This window comes from Mustela lutreola, chromosome 1 (assembly GCF_030435805.1).
Source record: "Mustela lutreola isolate mMusLut2 chromosome 1, mMusLut2.pri, whole genome shotgun sequence".
NCBI classification, from domain to species: domain Eukaryota; kingdom Metazoa; phylum Chordata; class Mammalia; order Carnivora; family Mustelidae; genus Mustela; species Mustela lutreola.
The window spans coordinates 150,853,208-150,867,814 of NC_081290.1; the positions used below are offsets into that span (position 1 = coordinate 150,853,208).

General features: G+C 37.7%; 1 long non-coding RNA gene across 1 annotated transcript; it reads right to left on the reverse strand.

The window, feature by feature from the left end:
* Positions 1–1,207: 1,207 nt before the first annotated feature.
* On the reverse strand, positions 1,208–4,928 carry LOC131833341 (uncharacterized). The gene is made up of 2 exons (XR_009354403.1): positions 4,873–4,928; positions 1,208–2,570 (listed from the first exon to the last, which is right to left on the reverse strand). It is a non-coding gene; the product is annotated as an uncharacterized LOC131833341 (long non-coding RNA).
* Between the last annotated feature and the right edge of the window lie 9,679 nt (positions 4,929–14,607).

A 14,607-nucleotide genomic window follows, 5' to 3' on the forward strand; every position in this document is an offset into this window, starting at 1 on the left:
AAATAAATAAAACCTTAATAAAATAAAATGTATATAGGAATATAAATGACATAGAATAGCAAAAAAAAAAAAAAATTCTTGAGAAAAGAACCAATTTGAAGGACTTACATAGTCTGGTTTCAGTGATTACTTGAAGATTTGGTATTCAAGAAAGTATGGTATTGGCACAAAGATGAACAAACAAATGGAACAGAACAAAATGAGAAATTAGCTCAATATTAGTCAATTGATTTTTTTTTTTTACAAAGGAGCCAAATAAATCAATGAAAAAAAGAAATATTCTTCAAAAATGATGCTGGTATAATTGGATATTCATAGGGAGAAAATATATCTTGACCCTTAACTCACACTACACATAAAAATTAATTCAAGATAAGATGAAGACCTAAATATAAATGTTAAAATTATAGCATTTCTAGAATAAAATACAGAAAAACACCTTCATCATATCTGGGTAACAAAAATTTCTCAGCTAGAACAAGAAAAGCATTAACCATCAAAGAAAACATTGATAAATTAAATTTCATAAAATTAAAATCTGCACATTAAGAGATCCAGTTAAGTAAACGATCAAGTATGTTACACATTGGGAGAAAATAATTGACAAATAATTGACAAATAAAATATATAAATATCTCTTGCAATTCAGTAATAAGAAGATAAATAACCCAGAAAAATGGGTGGTGTTTTAGCGAACATCACAAAAGACATTTGTGCATAAAAAATGGTCAACATCATTAGTGATCAGGGAAATGGAAATTAAAACCACAATGAGATACCACCATAAACCTATAAGAATAGCTAACACTAAAAAGACTGACCAGGCCAACTCTTGGTGAGGATGTGGTGAGGATGAGACTTTCATACACTGCTGGAAGGAATACAAAATAATACAACCACTTTGGAAGATAGTTTGGTAGTTTCCTAAAAAGTTAGACATACACTTTTCATATGGTTCAGACATTCCACTCCTAGGAATTTATCCAAAAGAAATAAAACATAGGGGCGCCTGGGTGGCTCAGTGAGTTAAAGCCTCTGCCTTCGGCTCAGGTCATGATCCCAGGGTCCTGGGATCGAGCTCTCTGCTCCACAGGGAGCCTGCTTCTACCCCTCTCTCTCTCTGCCTGCCTCTCTGCCTACTTGTGATCTCTCTCTCTCTGTCAAATAATTTTTTTAAAAAATCTTTAAAAAAAAAAGAAATAAAACATATAAGAAAATACATTTATTCACGATAGGCAAAAAGTAAAGGAAATCCAAATGTCCATCATCAGGACAATGGATAAATAAGTTTGGTACATCCGTACAATAGAATGTCACTCAGCAATGAAAAGGTAAATGTTAATGTTGGACACACAAAAAATGAGTGAATCTTAAAACAATTATGCTAAATGAAAGAAGCCATGCAAAAAAAGAGTACATATTGTATGATTCCATTTATATGAAATTTCAGAACAGGCAAAACAAATGAAAAATGATAGAAATAAGATTAGTGGTTACTGGGACAGAAGTGGGGGGACTAGAAAGGGCCAGGGAATTGTTCTATGTCTTGATTAGGGGTTGTGATTACACAGGTGTGTACATCTGTCAAAACTCGAGAAATCATACACTTAAAATGTTATTTTATTGCATATAAATTATACATCAGTAAAACTGATTATAAAAAACAACTAGGATACCATATTTTACTCACTAGAATCATTAAAGTTGAAGAGTCTGAAATATCCAGCAATAGTGGAGTGTGAGTGGTAGAACTTCTTTGGACAACCAGTTTGGCAGTTTCTTGTAAAGGTAAACATGTACTTACCCTATGACTCAACACTTCCACCCCTAGGTATTTACCCAAGTGAGATAAAAATATATTCCACAAAAAGACTCATACAAAAACATTCATAGCAGCTTTCATCATAATTGCCCCAAACTGGAACTAGCCCAAATATCCATCAACAGAGGAATGGGTAAATTGTTGTGTATGTTCATGCAATGGACGATGAACTATTCAAAAGAAGAAAGAGAAGAAGGGGAGGAGGATGAGGTTGAAGAAGAAGAAAGAAATCAACAACCAAAAAAAAAAAAAAAAAAAAAGAAAGAAATACAAGCAACAACATAAAAAAAAATACTCAAAAACACTATACTGAAGAAAAGCTACACACAAAGAGCACATATGGTATGGTTCCATTTCTATTACATTTCAGGAGAGGAAAAGCTACTTTATGATACCAGAGATCAGAACAGCTGCAGCCTCAAGGTGTGCAGGGGAAGCACAGGGTTTGATGGAGAGGCTGTAAGACAAGTTCCTGCTGTCACGGAAACGGTCTGTATGGTGAGAGCTGCGGACTTGTACAGAGAAGTACACATTGGGGACACTCATCAAACTATACACATGAGGTGTGCATTTCACTGAAGGAATGTAAAGTAACACTGAGTTTTTAAAAATTATTGGGAAAAAAAATAGAAATTCACTTCCAAGAGCTCATGAGTCAATTATAGGGATGTCTGGCTGGCTCAGTCTGTAGAGTTCACAGCTCTTGATCTTGAGGTCATGAATTCAAGCTTCATGTTGGGTGTTGAGGCTACTTACAAAAAAAAAAAAAAAATTATAATAAAAATTAGATTGAAATAGACATAGAAAATATTTTAAAGCTATTTTATAATGAAATGTTTAAATCTCAGGAGTTGAGGTGTAGAGCCGAGGCAGTGTTTGAAGAGAAAATTGGTGGTCTTAAATACTTACATTAGAAAAAGAGGAAAGGCTAAAAGAAATGAGCTACATGTTCCACCTGAAAAGTCTGAGGTACACCAGAACACATATCAAAAGGAAAAAAGAAAATAATAAAGTTCTGAAATTAATGAAATGGGAAAAAGAAGTTTTGAATGGAGAGGACTGACCAAGCAAAGTTGGTACTTTTTTTTTTTTCTTAAAGGTTTTATTTTTTTTATTTTAGATAGAGAGAGAGAACACAGTGGAGCAGGAGAGGTGGGAGAAAGAACAGCAGACTCTGGGCTGAGTGCGAGCCCCACGCAAGACTCGATCTTGCCACCCTGAGATCATGACCTGAGCCAAGTATAAGAGTCGAACATTCAACCAATTGAGACACCCAGGGGCCCCAAAAGTTGATTCTTTTAAAATACTAACACAAATGATAAACTGTAGGCAATGCTGATCAAGACACATGAGAGAAAGCATCAATAAAAGATTAAGAATAAAAAAGATGACATTAAAAGGAAATGTTATGAACATTTAGTGCCAGTCCCTTTGAAAACTTAAATGGACCAAACAAATTCACAGGAAAATGTAACTCATCAAAACTGACTCAGGAAATAGAAAACCTGAATATTCTGAAGCCATTAGAGACATTGAATCTGTGAGAAAGAAAAACCCACAAAGAAAACACCAGGTCCATGGGGAAAGATTTACAGGCAACTACTACCAAAACATTCAAAGATGATTCTAATCCAACACAAACTCTTCCAGAGAACAGATAAAATAGGGTTATTTCATCCTATTCCATGAGGATAGAAAAGCTCATTACCAGAATCAGAAAAGGAAATAGATGAATAGAAGCAGAAAAAATATTTCATAAACAAGGCATCTGCTCATGGTTTTTAAGAAATCTTATCAAAGTATGGAACTTTTTTTTTTTTTTTTAAAGAATTTATTTATTTATTTGACAGAGAGAGATCAGAAGTAGGCAGAGAGGCAGGCAGAGAGAGAGAGGAGGAAGCAGGCTCCCCGCTGAGCAGAGAGCCCGATGCGGGACTCGATTCCAGGACCCTGGGATCATGACCTGAGCCAAAGTCAGTGGCTTAACCCACTGAGCCACCCAGGCGCCCCAGGAACTTTTTTTTTTTTTTTTTAAGATTTTTTTATTCATTCACTTGAGAAAGAGAGAGCACAAGCAGGGGGAGGGGCAGAGGGGTGGGAGAAGCACGCTCTCTGCTGAGCAGGGAGCCTGATGCAGAGCTCAATTGCTGGACCCTGAGATCATGAGGCAGAGATGCTTAACTGACTGAGCCACCCAGGCTCCCCAGACTGGGAACTTTTAAACCGAAAATGTAGAATCAATTTAAAAAGTTCACAGCAAAAACCTTTCATAAAGTTAAAAAAATGGAAGCTGTTCCCTTTAAGAGAACCAGACATCACATGCCTCCTGATATGATGTAATAGACAGTACACAGAACCACCTATTAAGTTGACTTGCCAAAACAAAGAAAGAAAAGAAAAGAAATTTGCCCCTAATTATAATCAAGCCTCTAGATCTATCTTCTAGTTCACGGCAGCTCCAAAGAAACACCTTAATGCCATCTTCATGATCATGGGTTGTCAACCCAGAATGATTCCTTTTTCAACAAATAAATGGCATGGGAAAAGTAGAATAGAGGAGATGCTGAGATTAAAAAAAACTTAAACTTAATATTCAAGGGAAAGTTTATTAAAGAAAGAGACTTAAATATATCAACAAAGTGCAATGTTTGGGCTTTGGATTTTAATTCAAACAATTCAAACAAATCGCTTTATAAAGATATATTTTGAGAAAATTATAGAAATTTGAACACAGATTTGTTATTAGACCATATTCAGAAATTATTAAGTGTCATAATGTACTGTGATTACTTAAAAAAAAAAAACCACACACACCTCCATATGGAGTTGCCTGGGTGGCTCAGTTGATTATTAAGCATCTGCCTTCGGCTCAGGGCAGGATCCAGGGTCCCTGCGATGGAGCCCAACACTGGTCTCCCTGCTCAGCGGGGAGCCTCCCTCTCCCTCTGTTTCCTGCTTCCCCTGCTTGTGCGCTCTCTCTGTGTCAAATAAATACATAAAATCTTTTAAAACACAAAAACAAAAAAACTCTATATGTTCAAGATACCTACCTTGAAATATTTAGAGCTGAACTGATTTGATGTCTGGGATTTGCTTTAAAATATGCCGTGAGGTAAGACAAATAAAACTAGTGGTCAAACATTGATAATTGTAAAATTGGGTAATGGGTGTTACATGGGTACATGGTGGGTACATTATCTACTCTCTTTGTCTTTGTTGGAAACCCCCTGTAATAACAACTTAAAAGACAATAATGATGATGATGGTAACAATAAATGTTATTTTGAAAAAGAAAACAAAGAAGGCAAGAGGCGATCCTCCTCATTTGCCACGCTGGGGCCTCCCAGGGAGACCAGGCTGCTGGTTAAACTGTCTCCAGAACACCTCCTGGCTTTTGCTTATACCATTTCTTCCTCCTAGAATTCCCTTTTTGCTTGTCTTTCCAGATCTAAGTCCTGCCTAACTTGCACACCCAGCTCACACGCCACTATGGCAGATAGCTGTCGGAGTGACCGAACCCCCACTCCTTCTTCAATTAACAACGCCTGTCTGCCTTTTCCTTTGGATAAACACCTTTAATCACTTCATGTGGTCCAAGTAGGGTTGACCCCAGTGCCCACATTCCCTCAGAGGCAGACCAGTGACTCAGGTCTGACCAGCGGGACTACCACAGTTCTGTTCGCACTCCTTGCAGGAATGGACATGTTACCCAGGCAGAAGAGTCAGTCTCCACATTTTCACTGGAAATATTAGAAAAGAGGTGCTTTCTCTTTGCAAGGTAGACAGGTCAGAAGACTGAAAGCTTGGAGTGGTTGTGGCCGTTTTCCTAAAAATGAGAGGAGATCCTGCCCAAGAAAGAAGCCACTCTAAGAAAGCAGAGACTAGGACCTGATGACAATTATAATCCCTGAACATAGCCACACCTCCTTCCCTCGATCTTTCAGTATAATCATTAATAAAATGCCCTTGCGGGCGCCTGGGTGCCTCAGTGGGTTAAGCCGCTGCCTTCGGCTCAGCTCATGATCTCAGGGTCCTGGGATTGGGTCCTGCATCAGGTTCTCTGCTCAGCAGGGAGCCTGCTTCCTCCTCTCTCTCTCTGCCTGCCTCTCTGCCTACTTGTGATCTCTGTCAAATAAATAAATAAATAATCTTAAAAAAATAAATAAAAAAAATAAAATGCCCTTGCGTGTGTGTGTGTGTGTGTGTATGTGTGTGTGCGTGCGCGCGTGCCCGCGTGTACATGCACGTGCATTTACATATGAGAAAGAGAAAAAATGCATTCTCTTTAGGATGGAGAACAAGGGTGTCTGCTATCACCACTTGTACTCAACATTGAGCAGCAGGTCCTATAAATTTCATTAAATTAAGAAAAAGAAACAAAGCGTATGGTGTCTGAAGTATTTTTTGCCTTTTACTGTCTACTGATATGCTAACTGAGTCAATATCCTTCATTTTGCCATCGGCCCCTTACCATGAATTTCATGGCCTGCCTGCCACCTGATTCTATACCCACCCGTCTGCTGGCCAGTGACCAAACCAGTCAGTCAGGAAAGATCTGAAAATCAGAGGCAGTGCCAGAAAGGAGTATGTCTTGGCAGCCTGAAAGGATCCTGGGAAAGAAGTTTGATAAGCCGGTTCTGGAAGCATCCAGGGGAGCCACAGTCTCAATGTGGGGTCTATAGGCCCCACAGTTCTATCCGAGGGGTAGACTTGGGGAACAGTTGGAGCTTTTGTTTTCTCAGATTCTAGAAAGCTGAGAGAGAAAGGGCTTTGAGCCAAGCCCAGGGTGGAAGCTCCTGAGGAATGAGGAAGTGAAACAGGAGCTGCTGGTCCAAGTGTGACTACCCTGTGGCAGTTCCAAGCTAAACCAATGCCAAGTGGGTAATGCACTGAGCCGTGGCTGGTTTATATCTCATGATCATCCCACATCACAGAGGAGGGACTCAGGTGGGTCAGGCCGGCTCCCCAAGGCCCTGTCTTTGGAAACGAAAATCCTATTGTGTTTGGATGTGGGTGTTTAGGCACTGAGAAGATACTCAATTGCTCTAGAACATGGGGGAACCCTAATGTAGGGGGTGATCTTGTCCAGTCCTCTCAGGGCCCCGGCACATTGCAGAACCTGGTGGGCCGAGAGCAGGCCCAGGTGTGCTCTCTCAGCTCTGCTCAGGGTGAGCCAGATTCTGGGTGAACCCTAAGCGATCCCAGGCAACTCCCAAGATCAATTTGGGCCAGAAAATTGATTTAGGTTATTAATCACAAAAGACACATACTTCTAGAGACCTGATATCTTTATCCTTTATCCAGAGAGATGTGACCTTTCCCAATATTAGGGCACCTGAGAGAATCATCAGAAATTGTCCAAGTGCTTTGGAATTGCCAGCACTTTGCTGAGCTTGACTCCATATTATTCAAGGATGTTTACTGTCCAGTATGTAATAGCAAAAGGCTAGAAATTAACCTGAATTCCCATTCATATTAGACTAGTTAAATTATGAGACATCTATAACATAAAATTACAAGGCTGTTAAAAAAAAACACAGGCTTTTAATAAGGCAGGCTGTTAATAAGGCCATCCTTTAAACTGATAAAGAATAATTTCCAAAATATATTTAAAAAGTTAAAATTTGTAAAAAGCAATGTGCAAAAGAACATGTACATTATGCTATCATTTGTGTGAAAATATAAATAGATACATAGCTGTTTTTAAACATATCTTCATATCTTTGGAAGGATCCAAAAGGACCCTGATAATAGAAGCCTCTGGAAAGGGGAGCTCAGGAATTGGGCAAGAGAGGTAAGAGCTAGATCTGCCTTTCCCTTTATATTCTTTTGCACCTTTTGGATTTTGTGAATGTATCAAGCAATTGTTTTTATTTTAAAATATAAAAAAGTAAAGAAGCTAGGCTATCTTTCCAAAGCAAGGAATATTTACTTTTACTCCAGACTGGGAGTTTAGCAAATCATCAGTATGCATGTGGCTTTCTAGGGACCATGTATTTGAATCCCCCAGCTAAGTTTCTCTCCCTTGTCCAGCACAGCACAATCTCTGAGACTCTTACTTCCCTTTACTGTTTTTTCCCTTTTTCAAACTCTCACCCCCTTCCCTTCTTTTTGCACTTGCCATGATACCATGATTCATTTCAATGTACTTTCATAGCACTAACATTTCCAACTAGACCATTCATTCATTCTGATTATAAATGGTGTTGGTACCCCTTCCTGAGAGTAGGGGAGGCTGATTGCACTCACCTGGTTCCTGTCACTCCACATGCCAGTGGCTTCTGGGAAGGTTCTCTGCTGCATTAATTCTGCCTCCTGTTGATTCCTGTAAGTTTCAGTGCCACACTCACCTCATTCCTGTCACTCCACATATGAGTGGCTTCTGGGAACACTCTGTCTGCTGCATTAATCTTGCCCCCTGTGGATTCCCGTAAATTTCAGGGCTGAATGGCCTTTTGTTCCCTGAGTGTTCTATTCTTCCTGCTGACCTCATCCTCAATCCCTTATCTGAGACCTTGGACCCATTCCTTTGTGTGATTCCCTTTCTGCAGTTTTCAATTAACTTTAATCTCTGATCTCCTCAGCTCAATTCTCCTACCCTTCTCATTCTTTTATGCCTGATCACAAAACTTCCCAGATATACAGGTTTCAGATGGAGATTATAATCTTAGAAGACCCATCAAGGCAATGATTTCCATCAAGGCAATGCTGGACCATTCCAATTCATGAATCAAGAAACTAAATGCTTTTTGACCAAATTTCTTAATAGACGCCTTTCTGGGTAGAAAGTACTGCACAGTGAAAAGAGTCCAGATCTGAGCCAGAGAGATGTTGTTTGAATCTTTGCTCTGTCCTTTGCCAGCTGTGTCATAGGCAAATTACTCTTAACTTCATAAACCCCAGCTTTCTTTCTAAAACATAAATGTAAGAATCTTTACTTCACAGAGTAGTAAAGAAGATTATATGAATTTTGTATGTAAAGGGTATATTTCAGTGTCTTGGATCAGAACCAATGTTTAGTTAGCATAGTTCTCTCCCCCTGGATGTTTTCCAGCTTCATTTCATAGAAACTATGCCACATAAACTCTCACTAACATATGCAGGAATACCCTTTGTCAGGCATACATATGTAAATCAATTAATATAAGTAATATATGTAAGCCAATTCATAAAATAATATAGTATAAATTTTATAAATAATATAAATTGATTAACATATATAAACTGATTTACACAAAGATATATAGATCGTATACATATGACCCAAGACACAATAATTTTTTTTTAATAAGAAAGCAAGTAGAGGGAAAGCATGTTTGGAAGAAGAAGGGAATGAGCAAATAGTTGGGGGAAAGGACAGCTGAGAAGAAGGTGAGGGAATGTGTGGAAATGAGAAACAAAGCTCTGATCAATAAGCTCACCTCCATGATAGTTTGCTAAGTATAAGTTGTTTGTGACCTAATTTGTAAACTTAACCCACTCAGAATAACAGAAAACAGGAAGAGAAATGGAAGCTAGCCATAGAAAGAAAGATTTGTGCCTATTTGTTGCCTGCTGAAAGGTAAGCCAAAGTAGTTAAGCACATCTGTGTGTCACCTCAGGTCTCAGCAAGATCAAATCACCAGAAGGTAGGGCTATCATTGGAAAAGGGAACAGAGATAAAGGAATACATGTAAATGGAGTGGAAAATGTGGTAGTTTTGGGTAAAGTGATCCATCCTTATCAGAGTAGATCAAGGGTTTTCTAAGTAGTCTCCTTCGACACCTTAGCATAAGATACAGACTGAAGTGATGTAGAGACTCTTTTACCTGAAATTCACTGCGTGATTTCCACTTCTGGATATAACAGGGTAACTGATACCATACCAGCCCTCCCGTCATAAACAACCATAAAACTGGACAAAATATATGACACAACTGTTTTCAGACAGTGGATAACAGATAGTACAAGACTCCAGTCCCCAAGAGAGAAAAAACATGCAAGGTGAACTCATGATCAGCTTGGGAACAATTTTGTAATAGATAGCAGAGCGTTACAGTCTAACCTAAGCAGAGGGTTAAGGTCTAATCTAAGTATAGCAGTCCTACTGAGCTGAGGAGTCAGAATTCAGAGTTTGGGGTAGTTGAAGCAACTGGAAACTGCAAGGGCAAGGCAATGAATAAGAAAGAGACATGCAGGGGTGCCTTGGTGGCTCAGTTGGTTGGACGACTGCCTTCAGCTCAGGTCATGATCATGGAGTCCCAGGATCGAGTCCCACATCGGGCTCCCTGCTCAGCAGGGAGTCTGCTTCTCCCACTGACCTCTCTCCTTTCATGCTCTCTCTCTCTCTTTCAAATAAAATAAAACCTAAAAAAGAAAGAAAGAAAGAAAGAAAGAGACATGCATATAAAAGGTCCAAAAGTTGTGTTTGGATTACCCATGAGGCCTTGGATGAGGGCTGTACACACACAGGTAAAGACTAGAAGGGATCACCTATGAGGCTAATACGGGCTTGAGAATGGAACAGAGATATGCCATCAAGAAGTCCTGGGGAGGGGCACCTGCATGGCTCAGTGGGTTAAAACCTCTGCCTTTGGCTCAGGTCATGATCCCAGGGTCCTGGAATTGACCAAGGTCCTGGAATCGAGCCCCACATTGGGCTCTCTGCTCAGCAGGGAGCCTGCTTCCCTTCCTCTCTCTCCCTGTGTGCCTCCCTGCCTACTTGTGATCTTTGTCTACAAATAAATAAATAAAAATCTTAAAAAAAAAAAAAAGAAGAAGAAGAAGAAGAAGAAGTCTTGGGGATATTGGAGATCCATAACAGCAGGTGATGAGATGTTACAAATACTTTGTTAACATCTTGGGCATCAAGCTGAGACATCAGAAAATTGTACTTTAAGAGTAAGAATACACCCTAGAATAAGTTTTACCTTAGACTCATCTTAAACAAACAAACAAACAAAAACTAAAGCCAAGCTCTGGCAAATGTCTAAGAGACAAAGTTTGGAGGATGATTTCCATGACGTTAGGGAGCTGGGAATAACAAACACTGTAAAAAAGCATAAAATCAAGTCAAGTTTAAAGGAATCAGCCAGTGATCGACCTGATTACTAGAACAAAAATCAATACTCTACTGATGATAATAACAGATTCTATAATCTCTAACATGCGGCATCAAGAATATCCAGAAATTACTAGATGTGCCCTCTATGAAGAACAAAACAAGAAAAGTGTGACTTTTAGGGTACCTGGGTGGCTCAGTTTGTTGTGCACCTGACTCTTGGTTTCAGCTCAAGTCATGATCTCAGGGTTATGACGTTAAAATCCATGTTGGGCTCCACACTGGGCATGGAGACTGCTTAAGATTCCTTTCTCTCCCTCTGTCTCTCTCTTTCTCTCTAGCCCTCCCTCCCTCTCTAAAAAAAAAGAAAAAAAGAAAAATGTGACCACTGTCAAGGAAAAAAATAAGCAATAGAAACTGACCCAGAGGTTATCCAAGTGTTAGCAGACAAAGACTAAAAATAGGACCTTTGACAATAGAAAAAGAAAAAGTCAGAAAACCTTGAAGACAAATCAATAGAAATTATCTGAACTGAAGGGAAGAAATACAGCAGAAAAATAAACAGAACCTTAGGGACATGGGAAAATGTCAATTTTATATATGAAATTGGAGAACAAGGGGAAAAAAACTGAGAATAAATAGAAGGAAAACCACACCAATGTACTTATTAGTCAAACTGTTAAAAAACAAAGATATAGAGAAAACCTTTAAAAAAGCCAGAGAATAAAAGACACATTACTCACAGGGGGATAATGATGTGAAATATCACTGATTGTTTAATCAGAAGCAGTAGACACAAGAAAAAATGGAATAAGATCTTTGAAGTTTTAAAAGAAAATACTGTCAACATGGAATTTTATATCCATTGAAAATATTCTTCAAAAGTGAGGAGAAAATAAGAATATTTCAGGAAAACAAAGGCTGGCAGAATTCAAGGTTGAATAGCTGCATACAAGAATTGCTAAAGGATATTTTTTCATGCTAATAGGCAATAGTACATAGAAACTTGTATCCATAAGAAGGAACAAAGAGCAGCAGAAATGGTAAATGAGTGGATAAATATTAAAAATTTTTAGAACTTTTATCTTCTCTAAATTTTCTTAAAAGATGAACTTCTTAAGGAAAATAATAATATTGTAGGACATTTATAATGTATGTATTTGTAAGATATTAGAAGATACAGCAATTGTACTTTGAACAAGGGGAAATGTGTAAATAAAACTGTGCTGTTATAAGGTTATTAAATTAGTGAAATGGGATGTGTGAAGTGGAAGTATCAGGTGTGAAACAGGAAATGTGAAGTGGAAATTGTGAATTAAAAAGTATGGAGTGGTATAATATTGATTCTAAGTAAGTAGATTTTCATAAGTTAAAATGCTTATTTTTAACCCTAAGCAAGCATTAAAATATAATAGTAAGATGTATAGCCAAGAAACCAAGAGAAAAAAATAAAACAGAATATTAAAAGTTATTTAATTAACCTTGAGAAGGCAGGAAATCAGCAACAGAAGAATAGAAAACAGAAGGAATAGATGGAAACAAATACAAGGTAGTAGAATTGCACCCTATCATAATAATAGTTATATTAAATGTCGAAGGACTAAGCACTCCAATTAAAATTCAGAGATTGTCAGGGCACCTGGGTGGCTCAGTGGGTTAAAGCCTCTGCCTTCGGCTCAGGTCATGATCCCAGGGTTCTGGGATCAATGCCCGCTTTGGGCTCTCTGCCTCCCCCTCTCTGTCTGCCTGCTTGTCTGCCTACTTGTGATCTTTTTCTCTGTCAAATAAATAAATAAAATCTTAGAAAATAATAAAATAAAATAAAATTCAGATATTGTCAGGCTAGGTTTTTTAAAAAGCCTAATTAGATGCTGTCTGTATAGAGGTACTTTTTTTTTTTTTATTAACATATAATGTATTATTAGTTCCAGGTATACAGGTCTGTGAATCGACAGGTTTACACACTTCACAGCACTGTATAGAGGTACTTTAAATGCAAAGATAGATTGGAAGTGATAAATGGCCAAAGATGTACCATGCCAAGAGTATGCAAAGGAAAGCTAGCATGGTTATATTAACAACAGGTAAAGCGGACTTTAGACATTAAAGGAGATAAAGAGGAACATGTCAGAATGATAAAAGAGATAATTCACCAGGAAGACAGAATACTGTTACACATGTATAAACTTAATAACAGAGCTTCATAATTCATGAAGCAAAAATAAAAGAACCAAAGAAAGAAATAAACAAACTGACAATCATAGTTGGGTATTTTAACAATTTGTCAGGAATTGACAAATAAGTACACAAAAAAACCCCTAGTAATTATATAGAAAATCTGAAGCAACTGGAACTAATTGGTAACTATAGAATGCCATGCCAAAAGAGAGCATAATAAACAGTCCTTTCAAGGAAATATATGCCACCAAAATAAAACATATCTTGGGTCATAAGTTAAGTCTCAATAAGTTTTAAGAGATTAGAATTTTATATAAAATGTTCTCTGACTATAATGGAATTGTATTAGAAATCAATGAAAATAAGACATCCAGAAAATCCCCCAAATACTTATTAATTAAATATCATACTATTAAATAGCACCTGGGTCAAGAAGATATCATAAGAGAGATGCGAAAATATTTATTAACTGGTTGATTGATTTTTGAAGATTTTATTTATTGATTTCAGAGAGAGAGAGAGAAAGTGAACACACAGGTTGGGGGAAGGCCAGAGGGAGAGGGAGAAATAGATTCCCCACTGAGCAGGGAGCCTAACATGGGGCTCCATCCCAGGACTCTGAGATCATGACCTGAGCCAAAAGCAGATGCAACTGACTGAGCCACCCAGGCACTCTTAGAAAATATTTAAAGTGAATAAGAAAAATGCAACCTATATAAATTTATAGGATACAGCTAAGGCAGTTTTTAGAGGGAAATATATAGATTTAAATAACTCTATTGGATAAGAAGAAAGCTGAAAATCAACTTTAAGAAACTAGATATGGGGTGCCTAGGTGGATCAGTAGGTTAAAGCCTCTGCCTTTGGCTCGGGTCATGATCCCAGGGTCCTGGGATTGAGTCCCATATCGGGCTCTCTGCTCCGGCAGGAAGCCTGCTTCCTCCTCTCGTTCTGCCTGCCTCTCTGCCTACTAGTGATCTGTCTGTCAAATAAATAAATAAAATCTTAAAAAAAGAAAAAAGAAATTAGATATAGAAGACCAAAGTCAATGTAAAGTAAGCAGAAGGAAAAGAATAATAAAAGAACAAGAAACAGAAGCCATACAAATAATAGAGTTAAAGCCAAAAATAGATTATTTGAACAAATTAATAAAACTGATAAACATCTAGAAAGATTAATAATAAACAAAAAAAGAGGACACATAAATTCCAATATAAATAAAAAGAGACTATTACCACAGATCATAAAAACATTAAAAAATAATAAGGGAATATTATGAACAATTTTATGCCAATGCATTTGATTACTTAGATGAAACACACTTATTCCTTAAATAGTACAACTTATGAAAACTAATTCAAGAAGAAATTCAAATATGAATAGTACTATATGTGTGAATTTTTTCTTTTAAGTAGGCTGCACTCCCAACATAGAGCCCAATTCAGGGCTCAAACTCAGGACCTTGAGATCAAGACCCGAGCTGAGATCGAGTCAGACATCCAACTAACATCCAACTAACTGATACACACAGGTGCCCCAAAAACAGAATTTTTTTTTTAAATATTTT